This window comes from Salmo salar, chromosome ssa06 (assembly GCF_905237065.1).
Source record: "Salmo salar chromosome ssa06, Ssal_v3.1, whole genome shotgun sequence".
Taxonomy (NCBI): Eukaryota; Metazoa; Chordata; class Actinopteri; order Salmoniformes; family Salmonidae; genus Salmo; species Salmo salar.
The window spans coordinates 25,437,140-25,465,000 of record NC_059447.1 but is presented as its reverse complement, the minus strand read 5'-3'; the positions used below and the strand labels follow the sequence as shown (position 1 = coordinate 25,465,000).

The following is a 27,861-nucleotide window of genomic DNA, read 5'->3' as shown; positions in this document are numbered from 1 at the left end:
AGTGCATCTAGCCCTGTCCTGCTGTCAGACATTTCCAGAACTGCTGCAATCCCCAGCCTGTGCCCACTATCTTTACTACACTCAGAAAAAAAGCTGCTGTCTAGAACCTAAAAGGGTTCTTCGGCTGTCCCCATAGGAGAACCCTTTGAAGAACCCTTTTGGGTGCCAAGTAAAACCCTTTCCACAGAGAGAGAGAGAGAGGGAGACAGAGAGAGAGAGAGAGAGAATTAAAGAAAGAGAGAGAGAGAGAATTAAAGAGAGAGAGAGAATTAAAGAAAGAGAGAATTAAAGAAAGAGAGAGAGAGAGAATTAAAGAAAGAGAGAATTAAAGAAAGAGAGAGAGAGAGAATTAAAGAGAGAGAGAGAATTAAAGAAAGAGAGAGAGAATTAAAGAAAGAGAGAGAGAGAGAATTAAAGAAAGAGAGAGAGAGAATTAAAGAAAGAGAGAGAGAGAATTAAAGAAAGAGAGAGAGAGAATTAAAGAAAGAGAGAGAGAGAATTAAAGAAAGAGAGAGAGATTTGACTGTGATTATGATGGATCCCCTCTTTCCACCTCTATTGTGTTAACAGCTGCTGTAGAGAGAGGTGATCATGAGGCAGTAGTCATTATGTAATCAGTGTGTGTGTGTGTTTCTGTTTGTGTTTCTGTGTGTGTTTGTTCAGTATGCATATTCTGACTTCCTACCTCTGAGAATTTGGGCAATTATAGCCAATTAGCTTAGGGTCCTCTGGCTGAGCTGAGCTCCCAATGCTAGTGCCTGACTGAAATAGTAAAAATTATAGAGTGATGCGACGCGAGGTGAATGTTGATCAGAGTGAGATCTGTATGATGCGACGTGAGGTAAATGTTGATCAGAGTGAGATCTGTATGATGCGACGCGAGGTGAATGTTGATCAGAGTGAGATCTGTATGATGCGACGCGAGGTGAATGTTGATCAGAGTGAGATCTGTATGATGCGACGCGAGGTGAATGTTGATCAGAGTGAGATCTGTATGATGCGACGCGAGGTGAATGTTGATCAGAGTGAGATCTGTATGATGCGACGCGAGGTGAATGTTGATCAGAGTGAGATCTGTATGATGCGACGCGAGGTGAATGTTGATCAGAGTGAGATCTGTATGATGCGACGCGAGGTGAATGTTGATCAGAGTGAGATCTGTATGATGCGACGCGAGGTGAATGTTGATCAGAGTGAGATCTGTATGACAGGACACCTCAGTACACCAGTACAGCTTATGACTAGACTACACTACACTACACTGGACAACTCTGAACTGTAGGACATACTGTAGCATATACTGTAAGACATACTGTAGCATATACTGTAGGACATACTGTAGGATGTACTGTAGGACATACTGTACTTTACATATAATGTAGAACATACTGTAGGACATACTGTAACATGTACTGTAGGATATACTGTATTGTAGGATATACTGTATTGTAGATATACTGTACTGTAGGATATACTGTAGGACATACTGTAGCATATACTGTAGGACATACTGTAGGATGTACTGTATGACATACTGTACTTTACATATAATGTAAGACATGCTGTAGGATAAACTATAGGACTTACAGTATACAGCATGTACTGTAGGACATACTGTACTTTACATATAATGTAGGACATACTGTAGGACATACTGTAACATGTACTGTAGGATATACTGTATTGTAGATATACTGTAGGACATACTGTTGCATATACTGTAGGACATACTGTAGCATATACTGTAGGACATAATGTGGGACGTACAGTACTGTAGCATATACTGTAGGACATACTGTAGCATATACTGTAGGACATACTGTAGGATGTACTGTATGACATACTGTACTTTACATATAATGTAAGACATGCTGTAGGATATACTGTAGGACTTAAAGTATACAGCATGTACTGTAGGACATACTGTACTTTACATATAATGTAGGACATACTGTAGGACATACTGTAACATGTACTGTAGGATATACTGTATTGTAGATACACTGTAGGACACACTGTAGGATATACTGTATGACATACTGTACTTTACATATAATGTAGGACATACTGAAGGATATACTGTAGGACAGAAATATTCAAACCCCTTGACTTGTTCAACAAAAATTGTTTCAGCCTGAATTCAAAATGGATTACTTTTTTTTTAAATCCTCACCCGTCTACACACAATCCCCATAATGATAAAGTGAAAACATGTTTTTAGATTTTTTTTGCACATTTATTGAAAATTAAATACATAAATATCTCATTTCAAATCAAATCAAATTTTATTAGTCACATGAATACAACAGGTGTAGGTAGACCTTACAGTGTAATGCTTACTTGCAAGCCCTTAACCAACGATGCATTTAAAAAACAAAACAAAACAAAAATACCTAGAAAAAGACAAATAAGAAATAAAAGTAGAAAATAATTAAAGAGCAGCAATAAAATAACAATAGTGAGTCTATATACAGGAGGTACCGGTACAGAGTCAATGTGCGGGGGCCCCGGTTAGTTGAAGTAATTGAGGTGATATGTACATGTAGGTAGAGTTATTAAAGTGACTATGCGTAGATAATAACAGAGATGGTGGCTGGAGTCTTTGACATTTTTTAGGGCCTTCATTTACATAAATATTCACAACCCTGACTCTATACTTAGAATCACCTTTTGGCAGCGATTACATCTGTGAGTCTTTCTGGGTAGGTCTCTAAGAGCTTTGCACACATGGATTGTACAATATTTACCCATGATTCTTTTAAAAATTCTTCAAGCTCTGTCAAATTGGTTGTTGATCATTGCTAGACAACAATTTTCAAGTCTTGCCATAGATTTTTAAGCTGATTTAAGTCACAACTGTAATTGGCCACTCAGGAACATTCACTGTCTTCTAGGTAAGCAACTGCAGTGTAGATTTGGCCTTGTGTTTTAGGTTATTGTCCTGCTGAACGGTGAATTCATCTCCCAGTGTCTGGTGGAAAGTAGACTGAACCAGGTTTTCTTCTAGGATGTTGCCTGTGCTTAGCTCCATTCCATTTATTTTTTATACTGAAAAACTCCCCAGTCCTTAATGATTACAAGCACACCCATAACATGATGCAGCCACCACTATGCTTGAAAATAGGGAGAGTGGTACTCAAATCAAATCTAATTTATTTGTCACATACACATGATTAGCAGGTGTTAATGCAAGTGTAGCGAAATGCTTGTGCTTCTAGTTCCGACCATGCAGTAATATCTAACAAGTAAAAAACAAAATACTGCATAGTTTCCTAGGAACGCGAAGCGAGGCGGCCATCTCTGTCGGCGCCGGAAGTAATGTGTTGTATTAGATTTGCCCCAAATATAACACTTTGTAATCAGGACAAAAAGTGAATTGCTTTGCCAGATGTTTTGGAGTATTACTTTAGTGCCTAGTTGCAAACAGGATGCATGTTTTGAAATATTTTTTATTCTTTACAGGCTTCCTTCTTTTCACAATGTCAATTAGGTTAGTATTGTTGATCCATCTTCAGTTTTCTCCTATCACAGCCATTAAACTCTGTAACTGTTTTAAAGTCACCATTGGCCTCATGATGAAATCCCTGAGCGGTGTCCTTCCTCTCCAGCAACTGAGTTAGATAGGACGCCTGTATCTTTGTAGTGACTAGGTGTATTGATACACCATCCAAAGTATAATTAATATCTTTGCCATGCTCAAATGGATATTCAATGTCAGGCACCTACCAATAGGTGCCCTTCTTTGCGAGGTATTGGAAAACCTCCCTGGTCTTTGTGGTTGAATCTGTGTTTGAAATTCACTGCTCAACTGAGGGACCTTTCAGATTGTTGTATGTGTGGGGTACAAGGTAATTATTCAAAAATCCTGTTAAACACTATTATTGAGTCCATGCAACAAGTATTACTTGTTAAGCAAATGTTTACTCCTGAACATATGTAGGCTTGCCATAATAAAGGGGTTGAATACTTATTGACTCAAGACATTATAGCTTTTCATTTTTAATAAATGTGTAAAACTGTAAGAAAAAAAAATCAGCTTTGATATTATGGTATTGTATGTAGGCCAGTGAAAAAAAATCTTGATTTAATACATTTTAAATTCAGGCTGTAACACAACAAAATATAGAAAAAGTCAAGTGGTGTGAATACTTTTTGAAGGCGCTGTTGAGTAGGACATACTGTAGTACATATATTTACATTTGAGTAATTTAGCAGATGCTCTTATCCAGAGCAACTTATAGTAGTGACTGCATACATTTTCTTACTGGTCCGCCATGGGAATCAAACCCACAACTCTGGCGTTGCAAACGCCATGCTCTACCAACTGAGCCACACGGGACATACCGTAGGACATACTGTGGTACATACTCTAGCATATACTGTAGGACATACTATAGATATACTGTAGGACATACTGTAGATATACTGTAGGACATACTGTAGAATATACTGTAGTACATACTGTAGTACACACTCTAGCATATACTGTAGGACATACTGTAGTACATACTGTAGTACATACTGTAGTACACACTCTAGCATATACTGTAGGACATACTATAGATATACTGTAGGACATACTGTAGATATACTGTAGGACATACTGTAGAATACACTGTAGAATATACTGTAGTACATACTGTAGTACACACTCTAGCATATACTGTAGGACATACTGTAGTACATACTGTAGTACATACTGTAGTACACACTCTAGCATATACTGTAGGACATACTGTAGATATACTGTAGGACATACTGTAGTACCTACACTAGCATATACTGTAGGACATACTGTAGATATACTGTAGATATACTGTAGATATACTGTAGGACATACTGTAGTACCTACACTAGCATATACTGTAGGACATACTGTAGATATACTGTAGTACATACTGTAGTACATACTCTAGCATATACTGTAGGACATACTGTAGATATACTGTAGGACATACTGTAGATCATACTGTAGGACATACTGTAGGACATACTGTAGATATATTGTAGGACATACTGTAGCTATACTGTAGGACATACTGTAGATACATTGTAGATATATTGTAGGACATACTGTAGATATACTGTATGACTTACTGTAGGACATATTGTAGGACATACTCTAGTGTATAGTGTAGGACATACTGCAGATATACTGTAGGATATACTGTAGGACATATTGTAGGAGATATACTGTAGGACATACTGTAGATATACTGTAGATATACTGTAGGACATACTGTAGATATACTGTAGGACATACTGTAGATATACTGTAGGACATACTGTAGGAGATATACTGTAGATATACTGTAGGACATACTGTAGATATACTGGAGATATACTTTAGGACATACTGTAGACATACTGTACATATACTGTAGGACATACTGTAGATATACTGTAGGACGGACTGTAGATATACTGTAGATATACTGTAGGACATACTGTAAGACGTACCGTTTTTCTTAGCCTATTGTGCTTTAGCCTTTAGTAACCCACTTGCAGCTTTTGGCATTTTCTCATGACCCTCTGAACAAACAAACAAATGAGTCACGGTCCAAAGGCACTCATTCTCCATCCACCAGTGGATCTCACTCCATGGCTGTAGCTTCCATCAGGGTATTTACAGAGGACATTTTGGGAAATAATAAATCATAAATAAAGTTTAACTTCCATTGTTGAAGCATTGCTGTACCATTTTGTATTATATTTTAATACCTTTCTGACGCTGCGAGTGAGAACCAATTACATTTCATCACTGTGATATTCTCTCTCCCTTTGCCTTCCCTTCCCCTTCCCCTTCCCCTTCCCTCCTTTCAACTCTCCATTCTCCCCTGTGGAGACAGCGGAGGTCACAGTTCTCTAGCCTCTCTGGACAGTGTGTGTACGCTGTGTGTATCCATACGTATGTCTGGAAATGTGTGTGTATGCACAAGTGTGTTTGCAGGACTTTGATCCCCTCTCCTCCCTTTTGCTCTGACCACTCAGGGGGATAGCAGAAGCTTTATCTGAAGAGTATTATTGCAGTAAATGAGATGTCATGGTCAGCTCACCATGAAGTCAGTCTGACCTTCCTTTGACTCACATCTCTCCTGTCTGAAGGTGTGTCATTGAGGCAGAAGCGGAAGGAGAGAGGGAGGGATGGAGGGAGGGGGTGAGAGAGAGAGGGAGGGAGAGAGAGAAAGAAGGGGATGAGAGGGAGGGAGGGAGCAGAAGGCAAAGAGAGCGAGAGAGGGAGTGAGAGAGGGAGAGGGAGAGAGAGAGACAGAAAGGAGGCAGGGACGGAAGGAGACATAGACCATAAGGAAGAGAAAGGGAGGCAGTGCGGTAGTGAAGAGTGAGCAGAGTGATCTTGGTTTGTGGCAGACTGAGTCTGTTCAGATTAGAGGTCGACCGATTAATCGGAATGGCCGATTAATTAGGGCCGATTTCAAGTTTTCATAACAATTGGTAATCGGTATTCTTGGCCACCGATTTTTTAAATGTATTTATTTATTTATTTTTTACACCTTTATTTAACAAGGCAAGTCAGATTAAGAACACATTCTTATTTTCAATGACGGCCTAGGAACGGGGGTTAACTGCCTTGTTCAGGGGGGATTCGGGGATTCGTTTTTGCAACCTTCCGGTTACTAGTCCAACGCTCTAACCACCTGCCTTACCTTGCACTCCACGAGGAGCCTGCATGGCAGGCTAACTACATGTTACGCGAGGGCAGCAAGAAGCCAAGGTAAGTTGCTAGCTAGCATTAAACTTATCTTATTAAAAACGATCAATCTTAACATAATCACTAGTTAACTACACATGGTTGATGATATTACTAGTTTATCTAACATGTTGTCACGTCCTGGCCAGTATAAGGGTTAATTGTTATTGTAGTTTGGTCAGGACGTGGCAGAGGGTATTTGTTTTATGTGGTTCGGGGTGGTGTTTTGGTAAAAGGGCATTTGATTTAGTATTTCCGGGTTTTTGGTTTATGATCTATGTTATGTAATTCTATGTTTAGTCTAGGTAGTCTGTTTCTATGTAGAGTTAATTGGGGTGGACTTCCAATTGAAGGCAGCTGTGTGGTGTTGCCTTTGATTGTAAGTCCTATATTAGTTGGGTGTGTTTGTCTGTGTGTTTGTGGGAGATTGGTTCTTGTTTTGCTGAGTGTGCCTTTCAAGACTGTTTCGGTGTTCGTAAGTTCGTTTTCGTTTTGTTGTTTTTGGTGTTCACTTTGTTGGTAAATAAATACACAAGATGAGCGTCAACATTCCTGCTGCGTTTTGGTCCTCCTTAACCGACGACAACTGTGACAGAATCTCCCACCAACTAAGGACCAAGCAGCAGAAGAAAAGGGATTTAGAGTTGGACTGGCGGGAGAGATGGACCTGGGAGGAAGTTCTGGACGGGGCTGGACCTTGGCACCAGGCTGGGGAGTACCGTCGCCCACGTGAGGAAATTGAGGCAGCCAAGGCAGAGAGGCGGAGGTACGAGGCCTTGGACGCGCTGAGGGAGAAGCACGAGAGACACCCCCAATAATTTTTTGGGGGGGGGCACACGGGTAGTTTGGCTAGGCCTAGGAAGAACCGGAAGCCAGCTACCCGTGGTTATATGGAGGAGCATATGAGGTGGAGAGCGCCATGTTTCACACTATCTCACCCATACGCACGCACAGTCCGGTGCGCGTTATTCCAGCCCCTCGCAGGTGCCATGCTAGAGCGGGCATCAAGCCCGGTAGGAGGATGCCTGCGCAGCGCATCTGGTCGCCGGTACGCCTCCGAGGACCAGGCTACCCAACTCCCGCTCTACGCACGGCTACCATCAGGCCCCTGCACAACCCAGTCCGCCCTGTACAAGCACCCCGCTCGTGCAGGGCTACTAGTTCCATCCAGCCAGGACGGGTTGTGCAGGAGGTAAGATCAAGACCGCCTGTGCGCCTCCATAGCCCTGGGTTTCCAGCTCCTGTCTGTCGTGCGGACCCGGAAATGCGTCAGCCCAATCCGACTCGTCCTGTTCCCGCTCCCCGCACTAGCCTGGAGGTGCGTGTTCCCAATCTGGTACGTCCAGTACCAGCACCACGCACCAGGCTTCAAGTGCGTCATCCCAGTCCGACGTCGCTAGAGCTGCCCGTCAGTCAAGAGTCGCCCGAGCTGCCCGCCAGTCACGAGTCGCCCGAGCTGCCCGTCAGTCACGAGTCGCCCGAGCTGCCCGTCAGTCAAGAGTCGCCTGAGCCGCCCGTCAGTCAAGAGTCGCCGGAGCCGCCCGTCAGTCAAGAGTCGCCGGAGCCGCCCGTCAGTGAGGAATCGCCGGAGCCGCCCGTCAGTGAAGAGTCGCCAGAGCCACCCACTAGTCAGGAGCTGCCAGAGTGGCCAGACTGCCCCGAGCTGCCAGAGCGGCCAGACTGCCCCGAGCTGCCAGACTGCCCCGAGCTGCCAGACTGCCCCGAGCTGCCGGACTGGCCAGACTGCCCCGAGCTGCCAGAGTGGCCCGACTGCCTGGAACGGCCAGAACCGGAGCCACCTCCAGATATAGGTGGGTTGGGGAGGGGGGGTGTAGCACAGTGCCGTCGTTGACGGCAGCCACCCTCCCTTCCCTCCCTTTAGTAGGGGGGAATTTTTGTTTTGTTGTTTAGGGTTGTTGTTTTTTTAGTTTTTTTAAGGTGCTTCCGGGGTTAGCACCTTTAAGGGGGGGTGGTACTGTCACGTCCTGGCCAGTATAAGGGTTAATTGTTATTGTAGTTTGGTCAGGACGTGGCAGAGGGTATTTGTTTTATGTGGTTCGGGGTGGTGTTTTGGTAAAAGGGCGTTTGATTTAGTATTTCCGGGTTTTTGGTCTATGATCTATGTTTATGTAATTCTATGTTTAGTCTAGGTAGTCTGTTTCTATGTAGAGTTAATTGGGGTGGACTTCCAATTGAAGGCAGCTGTGTGGTGTTGCCTTTGATTGGAAGTCCTATATTAGTTGGGTGTGTTTGTCTGTGTGTTTGTGGGAGATTGTTTCTTGTTTTGCTGAGTGTGCCTTTCAAGACTGTTTCGGTGTTCGTTTTCGTTTTGTTGTTTTTGGTGTTCACTTTGTTGGTAAATAAATACACAAGATGAGCGTCAACATTCCTGCTGCGTTTTGGTCCTCCTTAACCGACGACAACCGTGACACATGTCCTGCGTTGCATATAATTGATGCGGTGCCTATTAATATCTCATCGAATCACAGCCTACTTCGACAAACGGGTGATGATTTAACAAGCTGATTTTGCAAAAAAGCACTGTCGTTACACCACCGTACCTAACCATAAACATCAATGCCTTTCTTTAAAATCAATACACAAGTATATATTTTTAAACCTGCATATTTAGTTAATATTGCCTGCTAACATGACTTTGTGTCACTTCTCTAGTGTTCCGCACAAGCAGTCAGGGTATATATACGCCGCAGTTTGGGCCGCCTGGCTCATTGCGGTCTATTTATTCCTAACAAAGGCTGTAATTAATTTGCCAGAATTGTACATAATTATGACATAACATTGAAGGTTGTGCAATGTAACAGCAATATTTAGACTTAGGGACGCCACCCGTTAGATAAAATACGGAATGGTTCCGTATGTCACTGAAATAATAAACGTGTCTTTTTCGAAATGATACTTTCCAGGTTCGACCATATTAATGACCAAAGGCTCGTATTTCTGTGTGTTATTATGTTATAATTAAGTTTATGATTTGATAGAGCAGTCTGACTGAGCGATGGTAGGCAGCAGCAGGCTCGTAAGCATTCATTCAAACAGCACCTTCGTGTGTTTTGCCAGCAGCTCTTCGCAATTCTTCAAGCATTGCGCTGTTTATGACTTCAAGCCTATCAACTCCCAAGATTAGGCTGGTGTAACCGATGTGAAATGGCTAGCTAGTTAGCGGGTGCGCGCTAATAGCGTTTCAAACGTCACTCGCTCTGAGACTTGGCGTAGTTGTTCCCCTTGCTCTGCATGGGTAACGCTGCTTTTAGGGTGGCTGTTGTCGATGTGTTCCTGGTTCGAGCCCAGGTAGGAGCGAGGAGAGGGACGGAAGCTATACTGTTACACTGGCAAAACTAAAGTGCCTATAAGAACATCCAGTAATCAAAGGTATATGAAATACAAATCGTATAGAGAGAAATAGTCCTATAATTCCTATAATAACTACAACCTAAAACTTCTTACCTGGGAATATTGAAGACTCATGTTAAAAGGAACCACCAGCTTTCATATGTTCTCATGTTCTGAGCAACGCACTTAAATGTTAGCTTTTTTACATGGCACATATTGCACTTTTACTTTCTTCTCCAACACTTTGTTTTTGCATTATTTAAACCAAATTGAACATGTTTCATTATTTATTTGAGGCTAAATTGATAGTATTTATGTATTATATTAAGTTAAAATAAGTGTTTATTCAGTATTGTTGTAATTGTCATTATTACAAATAAATACATGTTTTAAAAAATGGGCCGATTAATCGGTATCGGGGTTTTTGGTCCTCCAATAATCGGTATCGGTATCGGCGTTGAAATATCATAGTCGGTCGACCTCTAGTTCAGATACTGAGTTTCAGTGTGTGTGACAGAGAGGATCCCAGTTTGTCTACAGTTGAGTTTGGGATGAGATGGACTGAGTGTTCGTGTGTGTCTGGTTCCGGCCAGTGTGACAGCTGCCCTGCCCTCCACTGACTTAGTGTAAAGAGCACAATGGGAGAAAGCATGAGCAGGTGAGTCCAGCTGTGTATTGACAGGGGTCACGTTTTATATTGAAAGTCAACAGTGTTGTTTTGCTTCAATAGAGTGATCAGGGACATGCAACTATAGATTTCCTTCACAGAAAATACATTAGACAATAGCTTCATTTTCATCAGATGACAACAGAATTGCAACACTATTTGGCTGGCAGCAACACAAGTAAATTAGCTTGAAATGTAATAGCAAGATCTTTCTTGCAAAAATTATGCATGGCCTTCATATTTCTAATGTTTTGGCCTATCATGGAAAGAATGTAGCCAGCTTAAAGTTGGTCTTACATTTCACCAGATAAAAATAGACTGGCTACACTGAGAAAAGAACAGGAGAAAAGTAGCTTCCATCAGTCAGAGCGCTGTCTGCTGATAGAATGATGGTGAAAAGTAGCTTCACATCAGTCAGAGCGCTGTCTGCTGATAGAATGATGGTGAAAAGTAGCATCACATCAGTCAGAGCGCTGTCTGCTGATAGAATGATGGTGAAAAGTAGCTTCACATCAGTCAGAGCGCTGTCTGCTGATAGAAAGATGGAGAACAGTAGCTCCACATCAGTCAGAGCGCTGTCTGCTGATAGAATGATGGAGAACAGTAGCTCCACATCAGTCAGAGCGCTGTCTGCTGATAGAATGCCCATTCATGAATTCTCATCTGTGTTTAGAAGTGCAACTGAAGCACAAAATTAGTCTGATGCCGAGCAGAAATTACAATAAGAAGCTTTTTAGATCTGCGTTTACAAAACACAGCAAGATATTTATTTTGCATTTTATCTTTTTTTCCTGTGTGGAAAATGCAGAATTCTGCGTTAACACGATCCTTAAGTTTAACTTGCTATCTAAGTAGGTGGCTGAATTAATAAGGTGACGGGACATCATATTCTGTTTGCTTTCTTCCGTGTTTGAGAAGTCAAAACCCTTTGGATGTTATTTGTACAGCTGCCACTACTATCTTGATTTACTTGTGTTTTTTCTCCTGTCCGTTCTCAGCCCGCCTGCTCCTCCCCTCTTCTCCGAGCAGGGCAGGCCCGTTGCCCTAGCGACTCCTGACTCCACACAGACACAGCATGTAGACATGCTGCTGGAGAGACAGTATTGTTCTTCCTTCAGACAAGTGTGCGTCAAAACTTTTTTCATTTGCACAATGTCTCTCGTTCACAATCGATTGTAAATGTAAAACAAAAAAGACATTCGGTAGCTCCTAACTATATGTATAACTTTATAAGCTGGATTGCCTGTCTTTGCTATTTGTTTATTTTCGTTTGCACTCGTTAGGATATTAAGCTAGCAGCCGCCATGGAAATTTGCTATTACTAATTTTGTTAGCATTCTGGTAATAGACACCCAATGTGTTTTTTTTTCAGTTAATTTGGTGCCCCCTTGTGTACTAAACCGGTAATACCGTAAATCCCAGGGTGAGAGAAAGACAGTATGACAAGATGAGAATCTGGATACCGCCCAGCCCTGACACACATTTTCTAATCATATACTGTCCATACTGTCTGTACGCACCATTATATACAGTTGAAGTTGGAAGTTTAGATACACCTTAGCCAAGTACATTTAAACTCAGTTTTTCTAAATTCCTGACATTTAATCCAAGTAAAAATTCTCTGTCTTAGGTCAGTTAGGATCACCAATATTTTAAGAATGTGAAATGTCAGAATAATAGTAGAGAGAATGATTTATTTAAGCTTTTATTTCTTTCATCACATTCCCAGTAGGTCAGAAGTTTACATTAGAGGTCGACTGATTAATCGGAATGGCCGATTTCAAGTTTTCATAACAATCGGTAATCGGTAGTTTTGGCCACCGATTTGCCGATTTTAAAATAAAAACGTATTATTATTTTAAAAAATGGACACCTTTATTTAACAAGGCAAGTCAGATTAAGAACACATTCTTATTTTCAATGACGGCCTAGGAACGGGGGTTAACTGCCTTGTTCAGGAGGTATTCGGGGATTCGTTTTTGCAACCTTCTGGTTACTAGTCCAACGCTCTAACCACCTGTGTTACCTTGCACTCCATGAGGAGCCTGCATGGCAGGCTGACTACCTGTTACGCGAGGGCAGCAAGAAGCCAAGGTAAGTTGCTAGCTAGCATTAAACTTATCTTATTAAAAACGATCAATCTTAACATAATCACAAGTTAACTACACATGGTTGATGATATTACTAGTTTATCTAACATGTCCTGCGTTGCATATAATTGATGCGGTGCCTATTAATATCTCATCGAATCACAGCCTACTTCGACAAACGGGTGATGATTTAACAAGCTTTTACTTTCTTCCCCAACACTTCGTTTTTGCATTATTTAAACCAAATTGAACATGTTTCATTATTTATTTGAGGCTAAATTGATTTTATTGATGTATTATATTAAGTTAAAATAAGTGTTAATTCAGTATTGTTGTAATTATCATTATTACAAATAAATGTAAAAAAATAAAATAATTTTTTTTTTGTAAAAAAAAAAAAAAAAAACAATCGGCCGATTAATCGGTATCGGCTCTTTTTGGGTCCTCCAATAAACGGTGTCGGTTTCAGCGTTGAAAATTCATAATGGGCCGACCTCTAGTTTACATACACTCAATTAGTATTTGGTAGCATTGCCATTGAATTGTTTAACTCAATCAAACATTTCGAGTAGCCTTCCAAAAGCTTCCCACAATAAATTGGGTGAATTTTGGCTCATTCCTCCTGACAGAGCCGGTGTAACTGAGTCAGGTTTGTAGGCCTCCTTGCTCGCACATGCTTTTTCAGTTCTGCCCACAAATTTTCTATGGGATTGAGGTCAGGGCTTAGTGATGGACACTCCAGTACCTTGACTTTGTTGTCCTTAAGCCATTTTGCCACAACTTTGGAAGTATGCTTGAGGTCATTGTCCATTTGGAAGACCCATTTGCGAACAAGCTTTAACTTCCTGACTGATGTCTTGAGATGTTGCTTCAATATATCCACTTAATTTTCCTACATCATGATGCCATCTATTTTGTGAAGTGCATCAGTCCCTCCTGCAGCAAAGCACCCCCACAACATGATGCTGCCACCCCCGTGCTTCATGGTTGGGATGGTGTTCTTAGGCTTGCAAGCCTCCCCCTTTTTCCTCCAAACATAACAATGATCATTATGGCCAAACAGTTATATTTTTGTTTCATCAGACCAGAGGACATTTCTCAAAAAAGTACGATCTTTGTCCCCATGTGCAGTTATAAACCATACTCAACGCTTTTTAATGGTGGTTTTGGAGCAGTGGCTTCTTCCTTGCTGAACGGCCTTTCAGGTTATGTCGATATAGGACGCGTTTTACTGTGGATATAGATACTTTTGTACCTGTTTCCTCCAGCATCTTCACAAGGTCCTTTGCTGTTGTTCTGGGATTGATTTGCACTTTTCGCACCAAAGTACGTTAATCTCTAGAAGACAGAAAGCGTCTCCTTCCTGAGCGGTATGACGGATGCGTGGTCCCATTGTCACGGGTGTCGTAGGGTGTAGGCCAAAACGCAGCGGGAAAATGTATACTCATCTTCTTTTATTTAAGGACAAAGAAGGAAAACCAAAACAAACACATATACAAAAAACACGACGACAAAGAACAGGCCGATAAGCCACAAAGCTATACACAGCAACGATCTCCCACAAAATCCCATGACAAAAACACTCCTAAATATAGGACCTTCAATCAGAGGCAACGATAGACAGCTGCCTCCAATTGAAGGCCCCAATCCCCATTACCAAAACATAGAAATACAAACACCTATACAAGAACAAATAACCCCTTTACTGGTAAGGACGTGACAGTACCCCCCCCCCAACACCCCCCCAAAAAGGTGCATACCCCGGATGCACCTTACAAAAAATAAATAAATAAATAAATAAACCCCTAAACTAAAGGGAGGGAAGGGAGGGTGGCTGCTGTCACCGATGGCTCCTGTGCTACACCCCCCCCCCCTCCCCAAACCTCCGTCAGTGGAGGTGGCTTAGGCTCAGGCCTTAATCCCCTACCAAACCAAACCACCCCCACTGCATACCTCTGCCTGAGGCCAGTAACTGAAGACCCTGGACTGTACTCTGGAAGCTCCGGACCGTAGGGCGACTCTGGGAGCTCCGGACCGTAGGACGACTCTGGGAGCTCCGGACTGTGGGCCATCTCTCCTGGTTCCGGACAGTCTGGACGAGGCACTGTTGCCGGACACTTTGGACGAGGCACTGTTGCCGGAAGTTCTGGACGAGGCACTGTTGCCGGAAGTTCTGGACGAGGCACTGTTTCCGGAAGTTCTGGACGAGGCACTGTTTCCGGAAGTTCTGGACGAGGCACTGTCGCCGGAAGCTCGGGACTGGGCTGACGCACTGAAAGCCTGATGCGTGGGGCTGGTAGTGGAGGTACCAGACTGGGGACACGCACTTCAAGGCTAGTGCGGGGAGCAGGAACAGGACGAGTTGGACTGGGCTGACACACTGGAAGCCTGGTGTGTTGTGCTGGTTTAGGAGACGCCAGACTACGCACCTCAGGGTCAGCACAAGAAGCAGGAACTGGATACACCAGGACATGGGTAAGCACTGGAGGTCTGGAGCGCACCTCTTGCACAACCCGTCCTGGCTGGATGGAAATAGCAGCCCTGCACAAGCGGAGTGCTGGTACAGGGCGAACTGGGCTGTGCATAGGCCTGATGGTTGCCGTGCGTAGAGCAGGCGTAGGGTAGCCTGGGCCTAGGAGGCGCACTGGTGGCCAGATGCGCTGTGCAGGCATCCTCCTTCCAGGCTGGGTGCCTACTCTAGCATGGCACTTGCGAGGGGCTGGGATCGCTCGCACCGGACTGTGCATGCGCATAGGCGAGATCGTGCGCACTACCGCATACTCCGGCGCTCTCCACTCCAAATGCTTCCCATAATAAGCACGGGGAGCTGGCTTAGGGCTCACCCTTGGCCCAGCCAAACTACCCGTGTGCCCCCCCCCAATTTTTTTTTTATTGGGGGTGCCTCTCGTGCTTCCCCATCGGTGCGTAAAAAGCTTCATACCGGCGCCTCTCCGCCTTGGTTGCCTCTATCTTCTCCGGTGGGCGACGATATTCCCCAGCCTGGTGCCATGGTCCAGCCCCGTCCAGAATTTCCTCCCATGTCCATGATTCCACTGGGCTCTGTAGCTGCTCCCTCCTCCGCTGCTTGGTCCGTGTTTGGTGGGAGATTCTGTCACGGGTGTCGTAGGGTGTAGACCAAAACGCAGCGGGAAAATGTATACTCATCGTCTTTTATTTAAGGACAAAGAAGGAAAACCAAAACAAACACGTATACAAAAAACACGACGACAAAGAACAGGCCGGTAAGGCACAAAGCTATACACAGCAACAATCTCCCACAAAATCCCATGACAAACCCACTCCTAAATATAGGACCTTCAATCAGAGGCAACGATAGACAGCCGCCTCCAATTGAAGGCCCCAATCCCCATTAACAAAACATAGAAATACAAACACCTAGACAGAACATAGAAATAAACTAACATAGAACGATAACTCAAAAACCCCGGAATACATAAATCAAATACCCCTCTACATACACAATCACCCCAAACCATATAAACCAAATACCCCCTCTACATGAACACATACACAAACACACCCTGAACCACATAAAACAAATACCCCCTGCCACGTCCTAACCAAACTACAAGAACAAATAACCCCTTTACTGGTCAGGACGTGACACCCATGGTTTTTATACTTGCGTAGTATTGGTTGTACAGATGAACGTGGTACCTTCAGGCGTTTGGAAATTGCTCCCAAGGATGAAGCAGACTTGTGAGGTCTTGGCTGATTTCTTTTGATTTTCCAATGATGTCAAGCAAAGAGGCACTGAATTTGAAGGTAGTCCTTGAAATACATCCACAGGTACACCTCCAATTGACTCAAATTATGTCAATTAGCCTATCAGAAGCTTCTAAAGCCATTACGTCATTTTCTGGAATTCTCCAAGCTGTTTAAAGGCACAGTCAACTTAGTGTATGTAAACTTCTGACCCACTGGAATTGTGATACAGTGAATTATAAGTGAAATAATCTGTTTGTAAACAATTGTTGGAAAAATGACTTGTGTCATGCACAAAGTAGATGTCCTAACCGACTTGCCAAAACTATAGTTTGTTAACAAGAAATTTGTGGAGTGGTTGAAAAACGAGTTTTAATGACTCCAACTTAAGTGTATGTAAACTTCCGACTTCAACTGTATATATGTATATATTTATATATATATATATTTATATTCCGGACTCTGGCATTGCTTGTTCTGATATTAATGTCTTTCTTTTAACTTTTTGTATTATGTGCGTATTGTTTTGTTTTGCTAGGCATTATTATTGCACTGTTGGAGCTAAAAACACAAGTATTTCGCAGCACCTGCGATAACATCTGCAAACCTGTGTACCTAGACAATAAACTTTGATTTTATTTTATTTTGAAAGAGGGAGAGAATGGTGGCAGAGAGAGGTTGAACGAAAAGAAGAAAGGGAGCATACAATGGAGGGAGGATGAAGTCGGTGAAGGACAGAATAAAGAAGGAAGAGATAGAGGTAGAGAAAGAAAGGCGGAGACAGGGAATGGGCTGTTGCTAGGGACAACGGTACAATAATGAACCAAATCCTCCTACACATTCCCTGCTTTATTTTCCTATTTTCCTTCTCTGATTCTATTTCTTTGTCCTTCCCTGCTCCCACTTTCTTCCCTCACTTTCTCAATTCCCGCCTGCCAACCATTTCTTTTGAACACATCCCTCTCCTCTCCCCAGTCCTTATTGCGTTTCTCTGTATTGCTCCCTCTTCCCCATCTCTGCTTCTCTCCCTTGTTCCCACCCACTCTCAAGCATCTATCCCCCGGCTATTCCCCCTTTCTTCCCTCTGTTCATCAGAGAACCCCAGCTGACGGAAAACCATAACACCCTCCCTCCTTCTCTTGCCCTCTCTTTCCAACTCCATCTTTCCCTCTTTTCCCTCCTTCTCCCTCTCTCTTGCTCTCTCTCTCGCTCCCTCTCTCTTTCTCTTTCTCTCTCTGCTCCACATGTCTAGGGTTTTTATTTCTGTCAGATTACGGCATCTAGCAGCAAGCTAGAGAAGATCTCCCCTGGCACCTCCCATCCACCGCTCTTTCTCTCCTCTCCTTTTCTCTCCCATCCACCGCTCTCTTTCCTCTCCTCTCCTGTCCTCTTCTCTCCCTTCCACTACTATCTCTCTTCTTCTCTCCCATCCACATTTCTCTCTCTCTCCGCTCCTCTTCTCTCCCATCCACCGCTCTCTCTCCTCTCCTCTTCTCTCCCATCCACCTTCCATCCACTTCCCATCTACCGCCCTCTCTCTCCTCTCCCATCCACCTCTCTCTCTCTCCTCTTCTCTCCCATCCACCGCTCTCCTCTCCTCTTTGCACGAATCCACCGCTCTCTCTCTCTCCTCTTCTCTCCCATCTACCTCTCTCGCTCTCCTCTCCTTTTCTCTCCCATCTACCTCTCTCGCTCTCCTCTCCTTTTCTCTCCCATCCACCGCTCTCTCTCCTCTCCTCTTCTCTCCAATCTACCACTCTCATTCTCCTCTCCTTTTCTCTCCCATCCACCGCTCTCTCTCCTCTCCTCTTCTCTCCAATCTACCACTCTCATTCTCCTCTCCTTTTCTCTCCCATCCACCGCTCTCTCTCCTCTCCCCTTCTCTCCAATCTACCACTCTCATTCTCCTCTCCTTTTCTCTCCCCTCCACCGCTCTCTCTCTCTCCTCTTCTCTCCCATCTACCTCTCTCGCTCTCCTCTCCTTTTCTCTCCCATCTACCTCTCTCGCTCTCCTCTCCTTTTCTCTCCCATCCACCGCTCTCTCTCCTCTTTGCACCAATCCACCGCTCTCTCTCTCTCCTCTTCTCTCCCATCTACCTCTCTCGCTCTCCTCTCCTTTTCTCTCCCATCTACCTCTCTCGCTCTCCTCTCCTTTTCTCTCCCATCCACCGCTCTCTCTCCTCTCCTCTTCTCTCCAATCTACCACTCTCATTCTCCTCTCCTTTTCTCTCCCATCCACTGCTCTCTTTCCTCTTCTCTTCTCTCCCATCCACCACTCTTTCTTTCCTCTCCTCTTCTCTCTCATCCACCGCTCTCTCCTCTTCTTTCCTTTCCACCTCACTATCTCTTTCCACTATCATTCCCTCTCTCCTCACCTCTCCACCTCCATCCCTCTTTGACTTATCCAGAGTCCATGCTGCATGCATGTGAATGCTGTTTTGCCAATCACAACACTGTTTTAATAGCTAGTCTGATCTGTCCCTCTCCATTTGTCTTTTTGCAGCACTTGGTCATACATCCCAGTGGGTTCTATGCTGTGAGTCTCTACAGCAGTATTGAACCCGAGTAGTCTGGACCACATCCACAAACAACCAGTGACGGCTGTAGGACCACTCCACTAGACCGAAACTCAACCACAGACCGTTAGAGGACCTCTCCCTGTTCCGCTACCTCACTTACCAAAACCACCTCTCCACCAAAACCACTGTGGCACGGGAGGAAGAGGAGGAAGAAAGAAGATCATGCCCAGAAGGAGAGTAAATCATCAGTGAAGAGAAGAGGTGATGCCTCTGGATTAAGAAGGCAGACAGACAGCAGACCAAGAGACAGACAGGCAGATCAGGTAAAGTCAAACTGAGAAAACTGTCTTGTTCCTATTTGTAACATTATGTTCGAAAGGAAGCTTCGGCTCAGGAACAGCTGTGCAGTGTTTGTTAAGCATCGTTGGAGGTTCTCTTCTGTCAGGGTTTGTCAGGGCCCTATTCATTAGGGCACACCGTAAAAAACAAAGACGAGCGTTTCTTATTGGACAAGTTCAGATAGTCCCTCCCTGTTTGTCTATTTTCTTGCCACTTGATGCCTAATGTATATGACCCAGGTATTTGTAAACCAGTGGGAAATAGTTGCCCTTACATTACCCTAGGGGGTAATTAGGGTTAGGGGTACGGATTGCCGTGGGGTCAAGGGGTCAAGTTTTCTTTGTCTGGGCTTCACATTAGCTGCCATGTCCTTAACCAGGCGTTAAGGGAGTTTCTGATTGACCTAAGGTGGCCTAAGGATCTGGGCCAAGGCAGGTCACGTTAGAGTGCCAACTTCAATAACGTCACTTTATTGAGTCCAGCTCTCTTTTTATCACTGCCACACTGCTGTTTGTGTGTGCGTGTGTGTGTGTGTGTGTGTGTGTGTGTGTGTGTGTGTGTGTGTGGGGCTGGTTTGCCCACTTCCCAGCGCCTTCCATTTCACTTTCGAGAGAAAGGCCAACCCACACTGTTCCACCTTCCTAGTCTGAGATTGGTAAAATGCATGTTTAGTTGGTGGGGCTAGAGGGAAGTCAGATTGATGTTTAGTTGGTGGGGCTAGAGGGAAGTCAGACTGATGTTTAGTTAGTGGGTGTTATGTATGGTACGACGTGCTGTACGTCATACTATACGTTGTTATGGTTTACGACAGTGTGCTGCTTTACGGATGAATGGGTTGTCAGGATGAGTGGCACATGTCATTAAACGACAGAGTGATGTACAATGTGAAACCGTGCAGATGTGCGTTCTTCTACAGCTAGGCTAGATATAACATTGGCGACGAAGATGGCTGAATTCAGTTTACCACCGCCAGCACCATTCCTCGCCGTGCCTGGCGAACCTCCAGTACCGTGGAATAACTGGCTTGAAAGCTTTAACACTTATATCGAAGCTATGGACTTTTCTACAATCTCCGACAAGCGGAGGACAGCACTGCTCCGTCACTGCCTCGGTACGGAGGGACAGAGGATTTCCAGAGCGCTTGGATCGGCTCCTACATTCACTGCTGCAGTCAGCCTCCTACGGAACCTCTTCGCCGGGAAAGAGCGAGTGCTCCTCCGACGCTACCGGCTACGGAAGAGACACCAACGGCCGGGTGAGTCCATTCAAAGCTACGTGGCTAATCTGAGAGATTTGGCTAGCTCTTGTAACTATGGGACACTTCAGGACGAGATCATCAGGGATCAGTTGATAGAGGGGACGTTATGTGAAAAGACAAGGGAGAAACTGCTTTTGGAATCGGATAATTTACAACTAGATGGAGCTATTAACGATCACGCGCTGCGCATGGCCTCCCACGTTGATAGCTGCATGGACACAGACACCGGCACGCTCGTGCAGCAGGCACACAGACAGACAAACAGAAGTAGCTGTGGCAACTGTGGGGCTAGCTCTCACAATTCAAGGGCTTCAAACTGCCCAGCCCATGGGAAAATATGCAAGAACTGTTCAAAATACAATCACTTTGCGACAGTGTGTCGTTCTGCCCCAGTTACTAGCTCCACCCAGCACAGGCCCTTAGTTTCATCTCACTCTCAACATGAACGCACGGAAATTCGAACTGTCTCCACCAACCATGTGTCATTCAGGACATGCACTGTGCAGCTGGGTGAGGTGGGTTTGCCTTTGCTGCTGGATACTGGCGCTGCGGTGTCATTGCTCAACCTTGCCACTTACTACAAGTTTTTCAGTCACCTACCACTCCAACAGCCCTCCACTGCCCTGTGTGGGTACGGTAGATCCAAGATAGACATTGTAGGCACCCTCCAGGTCCCAGTACACTACGGCACCAAGCATCTGCCATCATTCACATTTCATGTTGCAAAGCGGGGTGCCAACCTCTTGGGCCTCGACCTCTTCACAGGCTTGGGATTCACGCTGAGAGATGACAGTGGGTCAGCTATCCACCAGGTTACCTGCACATGGCAACAGAACTGGCCAACTCTGTTTGATGGACTGGGCTGCCTCACAGCCTTTACTCACAAGCCCCTAGTGAATCCGGAAGTGACCCCAGTCATGCAGCCCCTGCGGCGCATTCCCTTTGCACTGCGTGATGACGTCACAAAAGATCTCCAGGCACAGTTGGATACAGGCATCATTGAGCCAGTCAACGCTGCCCCCTGGATTTCAAACTTAGTCATTGCAACCAAAAAGTCAGGTAGAATCCGGACCTGCGTGGATCTCCGTGCTGTGAACAAGGCCGTTGTCCCGGATAAGTACCCCTTGCCTACAGCTGAGGAGCTGACCGCACAATTCCATGGCTCCACGATCTTCATGAAGCTTGACCTTTGTCAGGGTTATCTTCAGGTACCCCTCCATGCAGCTAGCAGAGATCTCACTACCTTTGTCACACATGCTGGCGTGTTCAGATACGACAGTGTGCTGGACTTAGCTCCGCCCCCAGCTGCTTCCAGAAGGTGATGAGCACCATCCTCGCTAGAATACCTGGGGTGGCGGTCTATCTGGATGACATCGTGGTCCACGGCCCTGACCTCCACATCCATGATTATCGACTCCACAGAGTATTCAGCGCTCTACTGCAGAACAACCTGACCCTTAACGGTGGAAAGTGCACCTTTGCAGCTCCAGCCGTCGAGTTTGTGGGGTTCCGTCTGTCGGCCAAAGGCATCGCCCCACTCATGTCGAACATTGAAGCTGTCCACAGGATCCCGGAACCGACCTCAGCCTCTCAGGTGGCATCATTCTTGGGCATGACAGCTTACTACCTCCGGTTTCTGCCCCACTACTCCCAGACCACAGCACCCCTTCGCCAGCTCCTCAAGAAGGATGAGCCATGGGCCTGGACGGCAGCCTGCTCAGACGCCGTCCGCTCACTGAAGAGCCAGCTCACCACAGCCCCAGTCTTGGCTCACTTTGACCCCGTCTGCCCCACCATTGTCACATGTGACGCCTCAGCTGGAGCACTAGGAGCTGTCCTCTCACAGCTGCAGAATGGCATTGAGAGGCCCGTCGCCTTTGCCTCAAGGGCCCTGAGCCCCACAGAACAACGGTACTCTGTGGGCGAACGAGAAGCACTGGCCTGTGTCTGGGCGTGCGAAAGGTGGCACCTCTACCTCTATGGCCGTCTGTTCACGCTCCGAACCGACCACCAGTCCCTCACAACGCTACTGTCGGCATCAGGAACTGGCCACAAGCCACTTCAGCTGCACAGATGGGCCGACCACCTCAGACAGTACGACTATCAGCTGAAGTTCACTCCAGGGAGGAATAACGTGGTAGCAGACCTCCTCTCACGCTCCTTTGACGCTCCTACTCCGACCGTCTTGCCAGACGACAACGAAACAGAGCTCGTACAAATGCTTTACGCTCCTCTTCAGTCAGTCGTCTCACTGGAGGAGCTGAAGCAAGCATCGGAACAGGATCCCACACTGTCTACCCTGCGCACCTACATACGCACTGGATAGCCAGCACACGTGCCGGAAGAGCTGGCAACTTTCGCCAGGGTGAAGCACGAACTGTCTTGCTGGGAAGAAGTCTGTGTCTCTCGAGGGTTTTGCACTGTGGTCCCAAGTGGTCTGCGTGTGCGTGTTCTATCCATGGCGCACGATGGGCACTTGGGCATAGTGAAGGTCAAACAGCGATGTTGAGACCTTGTGTGGTGGCCAGGCATCGACCACGACATTGAAGCCCTGGTCAGGGATTGTGCTGCATGCCTCCTCAGTGGGAAAACAGGACAGTCCGCCCCACCCCCCCTGCAGCCTCTCGCATGGCCGTCCCGCCCCTGGGAGCACATCCAACTGGACATCTGTGGCGAGATCCATGGTCACGCAGTCCCTCACCATCAGCGCTTCCTGGTGGTGGTGTATGACCTCCACTCTAAGTGGCCAGAAGTGGTTCCTGTCGGAACTGTCACAGCACAGGCCATCGTGGACATCCTAGACAGCCTGTTCACAAGGTGGGGCCTGCCCCTCACCCTTACCACGGACAATGGGCCCCAGCTAATCTCTGCCGAGTTCTCCTCATATCTCAGCAACAAGGGAATCAAACACATCCGCACGGCCTACTACAACCCACAAGCTAACGGAGGGGTGGAACGCTTCAACCAAACGCTGAAGAACAGCAACAGAGCGCACCTGGTCCAGGGGTGCACGTTCCAAACTGCTTTGAATCAAACGCTAATGCACTACAGAGCAAGCAAACACACAACAACACAGGCCTCCCCGGCATCCCTCATGCTAGGTCGTGAGATGGAACTGCCACTGGACAGACTCAGAACACAGAGAGTTGCAGAACCGGCGACTAGGTGCACCCAAGAAAAGCGGGCAGTGACCAGGCACCAAAGAGAAATGAAACAGCGTTTTGACAAGGCACACAGGGTGAAGAAGTCGATCATCCAAGTGTCTGACTGGGTCCGAGCCCGACGGCCTCAGCGGTGCAACAAAATGGCCTCATTCTGGTCGGAACCCCTGCAGGTCAGTCGACAACTGGGGCCCGCCACATTCATGTTGAGCAATGGATCACGCTGGCACGCCAGCCGCCTCAGAAAAGTCCCTGCCCCTCAAGGAATACGAATGCACACAGAACAGACATGCAGGCCAGAGACGCCACCGGATGGACCTCCCCCACCCCTACCACCCGAGCCCCAGCCTCTGTGGGCTCCCCAAGGGCCAGAGCCACAAGCGGTGGCGGTTGAAGAAAGGCCTATGCGGGCACGAACTCGCCCTGCTCATCTGGGGGACTACTTAACCTCTTTTCATTCTTAGGCTCCGGTAGGTGTCTTAGTCAACCTCCAGGTTAATGGACTGAACTGGCTAGTTTGGAGAGTCCTTCCGTTTAAGGGTTAATGTTTTATTTCTTACAGGTATCACTCTAGGTTCTTGCCCTATGGACATTTTATATATGGTACCAGTCCCTGGTTTTGGAAAGGGGGGGGAAATGTTATGTATGGTACGACGTGCTGTACGTCATACTGTACGTTGTTATGGTTTACGACAGTGTGCTGCTTTACGGATGAATGGGTTGTCAGGATGAGTGGCACATGTCATTAACCGACAGAGTGATGTACAATGTGAAACTGTGCAGATGTGCGTTCTTCTACAGCTAGGCTAGATATAACAGTGGGGCTAGAGAGAAGTCAGATTGATGTTTAGTTGGTGGGACTAGAGGGAAGTCAGATTGATGTTTAGTTGGTGGGACTAGAGGGAAGTCAGATTGATGTTTAGTTGGTGGGACTAGAAGGAAGTCAGATTGATGTTTAGAGGCTAGAGGGAAATCAGATTGGTCAGATTCATTTTTAGTTGGTGGGGTTAGAGGGAAGTCAGATTAATGTTTAGTTGGTGGGGCTAGAGGGAAGTCAGATTGGTCAGATTAATGTTTAGTTGGTGGGGCTAGAGGGAAGTCTGATGTTTAGGGGGCTAGAGGGAAGTCAGATTGGTCTGATTCATGTTTAGTTGGTGAGGCTAGAGGGAAGTATGTGAGCAGCGTGACACTCAGTTTCATTTAGTGCTGTTGTACTCAAGGCCATGCAATCTCTCTCTTTATCCACGCACACACACACACATAGTTGGGCATATAACCCTGGATCTTTCGTTGTTAACTGCAGTATCCTGCTGTGTTTGACAGTTGGGGCATAGAGAGAGAGGATGAGTAGCAGTCTTTATTCCTCTACAGCCCTGTATTATCCCATCTCTCTTCTCCTCTAATACCTATTCCAATGGCAGTGCTGTCATTATGGGCTGACAGTAGTATAGAAGACAGCTATTATATTCTGTGGTTTCCTGGGTTGTTTCTGCTTCAGTCTCTGGGGTTCAATAGGAGGCATGACAAGGACCTTGTGGTTCTGGTGCTCCCTGCTACTGGGGATCACAAGACATCATCTGTTAACACTAGAACCCGCTAGAGTCCCATTTTGCATATTTTTTTGTTTTTTAACCTTTATTTAACTAGGCAAGTCAGTTAAGAAGTAATTCTTATTTACAATGATGGCCTACCCCTTCCAAACCCAGACAACGCTGGGCCAATTGTGTGCCGCCCTATGGGACTCACAATCACGGCCAGTTGTGATACAGCCTGGAATCGAAGTCCTAGAAAAAAACGTAGGCCTACAGCCGATTTTAGTTTCCCTTCCAATGAAACGATTACGTCTAATCCATTTGATCAGTTGATTTGTAGATTGGGTAGTAGTAGAGTTATAGTGCTGAGTAAAGACCAGTTGATTTGTAGATTGGGTAGTAGTAGAGTTATAGTGCTGAGTAAAGACCAGTTGATTTGTAGATTGGGTAGTAGTAGAGTTATAGTGCTGAGTAAAGACCAGATGATTTGTAGATTGGGTAGTAGTAAAGTTATAGTGCTGAGTAAAGACCAGATGATTTGTAGATTGGGTAGTAGTAGAGTTATAGTGCTGAGTAAAGACCAGATGATTTGTAGATTGGGTAGTTGTAGAGTTATAGTGCTGAGTAAAGACCAGATGATTTGTAGATTGGGTAGTTGTAGAGTTATAGTGCTGAGTAAAGACCAGTTGATTTGTAGATTGGGTAGTTGTAGAGTTATAGTGCTGAGTAAAGACCAGTTGATTTGTAGATTGGGTAGTTGTAGAGTTATATTGCTGAGTAAAGACCAGATGATTTGTAGATTGGGTAGTAGTAGAGTTATAGTGCTGAGTAAAGACCAGATGATTTGTAGATTGGGTAGTAGTAGAGTTATAGTGCTGAGTAAAGACCAGTTGATTTGTAGATTGGGTAGTAGTAGAGTTATAGTGCTGAGTAAAGACCAGATGATTTGTAGATTGGGTGGTAGTAAAGTTGTAGTGCTGAGTAAAGACCAGTTGATTTGTAGATTGGGTAGTAGTAGAGTTATAGTGCTGAGTAAAGACCAGATGATTTGTAGATTGGGTAGTAGTAGAGTTATAGTGCTGAGTAAAGACCAGTTGATTTGTAGATTGGGTAGTAGTAAAGTTATAGTGCTGAGTAAAGACCAGATGATTTGTAGATTGGGTAGTAGTAAAGTTATAGTGCTGAGTAAAGACCAGATGATTTGTAGATTGGGTAGTAGTAAAGTTATAGTGCTGAGTAAAGACCAGTTGATTTGTAGATTGGGTAGTAGTAAAGTTATAGTGCTGAGTAAAGACCAGATGATTTGTAGATTGGGTAGTAGTAAAGTTGTAGTGCTGAGTAAAGACCAGTTGATTTGTAGATTGGGTAGTAGTAGAGTTATAGTGCTGAGTAAAGACCAGATGATTTGTAGATTGGGTAGTAGTAGAGTTATAGTGCTGAGTAAAGACCAGTTGATTTGTAGATTGGGTAGTAGTAAAGTTATAGTGCTGAGTAAAGACCAGTTGATTTGTAGATTGGGTAGTAGTAAAGTTATAGTGCTGAGTAAAGACCAGATGATTTGTAGATTGGGTAGTAGTAAAGTTATAGTGCTGAGTAAAGACCAGTTGATTTGTAGATTGGGTAGTAGTAAAGTTATAGTGCTGAGTAAAGACCAGATGATTTCTAGATTGGGTAGTAGTAAAGTTGTAGTGCTGAGTAAAGACCAGTTGATTTGTAGATTGGGTAGTAGTAGAGTTGTAGTGCTGAGTAAAGACCAGTTGATTTGTAGATTGGGTAGTTGTAGAGTTATAGTGCTGAGTAAAGACCAGTTGATTTGTAGATTGGGTAGTAGTAAAGTTGTAGTGCTGAGTAAAGACCAGTTGATTTGTAGATTGGGTAGTAGTAAAGTTGTAGTGCTGAGTAAAGACCAGTTGATTTGTAGATTGGGTGGTAGTAGAGTTGTAGTGCTGAGTAAAGACCAGTTGATTTGTAGATTGGGTAGTAGTAAAGTTATAGTGCTGAGTAAAGACCAGATGATTTGTAGATTGGGTAGTAGTAAAGTTGTAGTGCTGAGTAAAGACCAGATGATTTGTAGATTGGGTAGTAGTAGAGTTGTAGTGCTGAGTAAAGACCAGTTGATTTGTAGATTGGGTAGTTGTAGAGTTGTAGTGCTGAGTAAAGACCAGTTGATTTGTAGATTGGGTAGTTGTAGAGTTGTAGTGCTGAGTAAAGACCAGTTGATTTGTAGATTGGGTAGTAGTAGAGTTGTAGTGCTGAGTAAAGACCAGTTGATTTGTAGATTGGGTAGTTGTAGAGTTATAGTGCTGAGTAAAGACCAGATGATTTGTAGATTGGGTAGTAGTAGAGTTATAGTGCTGAGTAAAGACCAGTTGATTTGTAGATTGGGTAGTAGTAGAGTTGTAGTGCTGAGTAAAGACCAGTTGATTTGTAGATTGGGTAGTAGTAGAGTTATAGTGCTGAGTAAAGACCAGTTGATTTGTAGATTGGGTAGTAGTAGAGTTGTAGTGCT

General features: G+C 44.9%; 1 protein-coding gene across 1 annotated transcript in view; it reads left to right on the top strand.

Annotated features, from left to right (window-relative positions):
* Positions 1-27,861, top strand: part of LOC106606807 (protein phosphatase 1 regulatory subunit 29) — a 131,076-nt gene that overhangs the window by 21,105 nt on the left and 82,110 nt on the right. Inside the window, exon 2 of the mRNA XM_014203171.2 lies at positions 19,047-19,385. The gene's annotated coding sequence lies outside the window, so the exon portion shown is untranslated. The remainder of the gene's footprint in view (positions 1-19,046; positions 19,386-27,861) is intronic.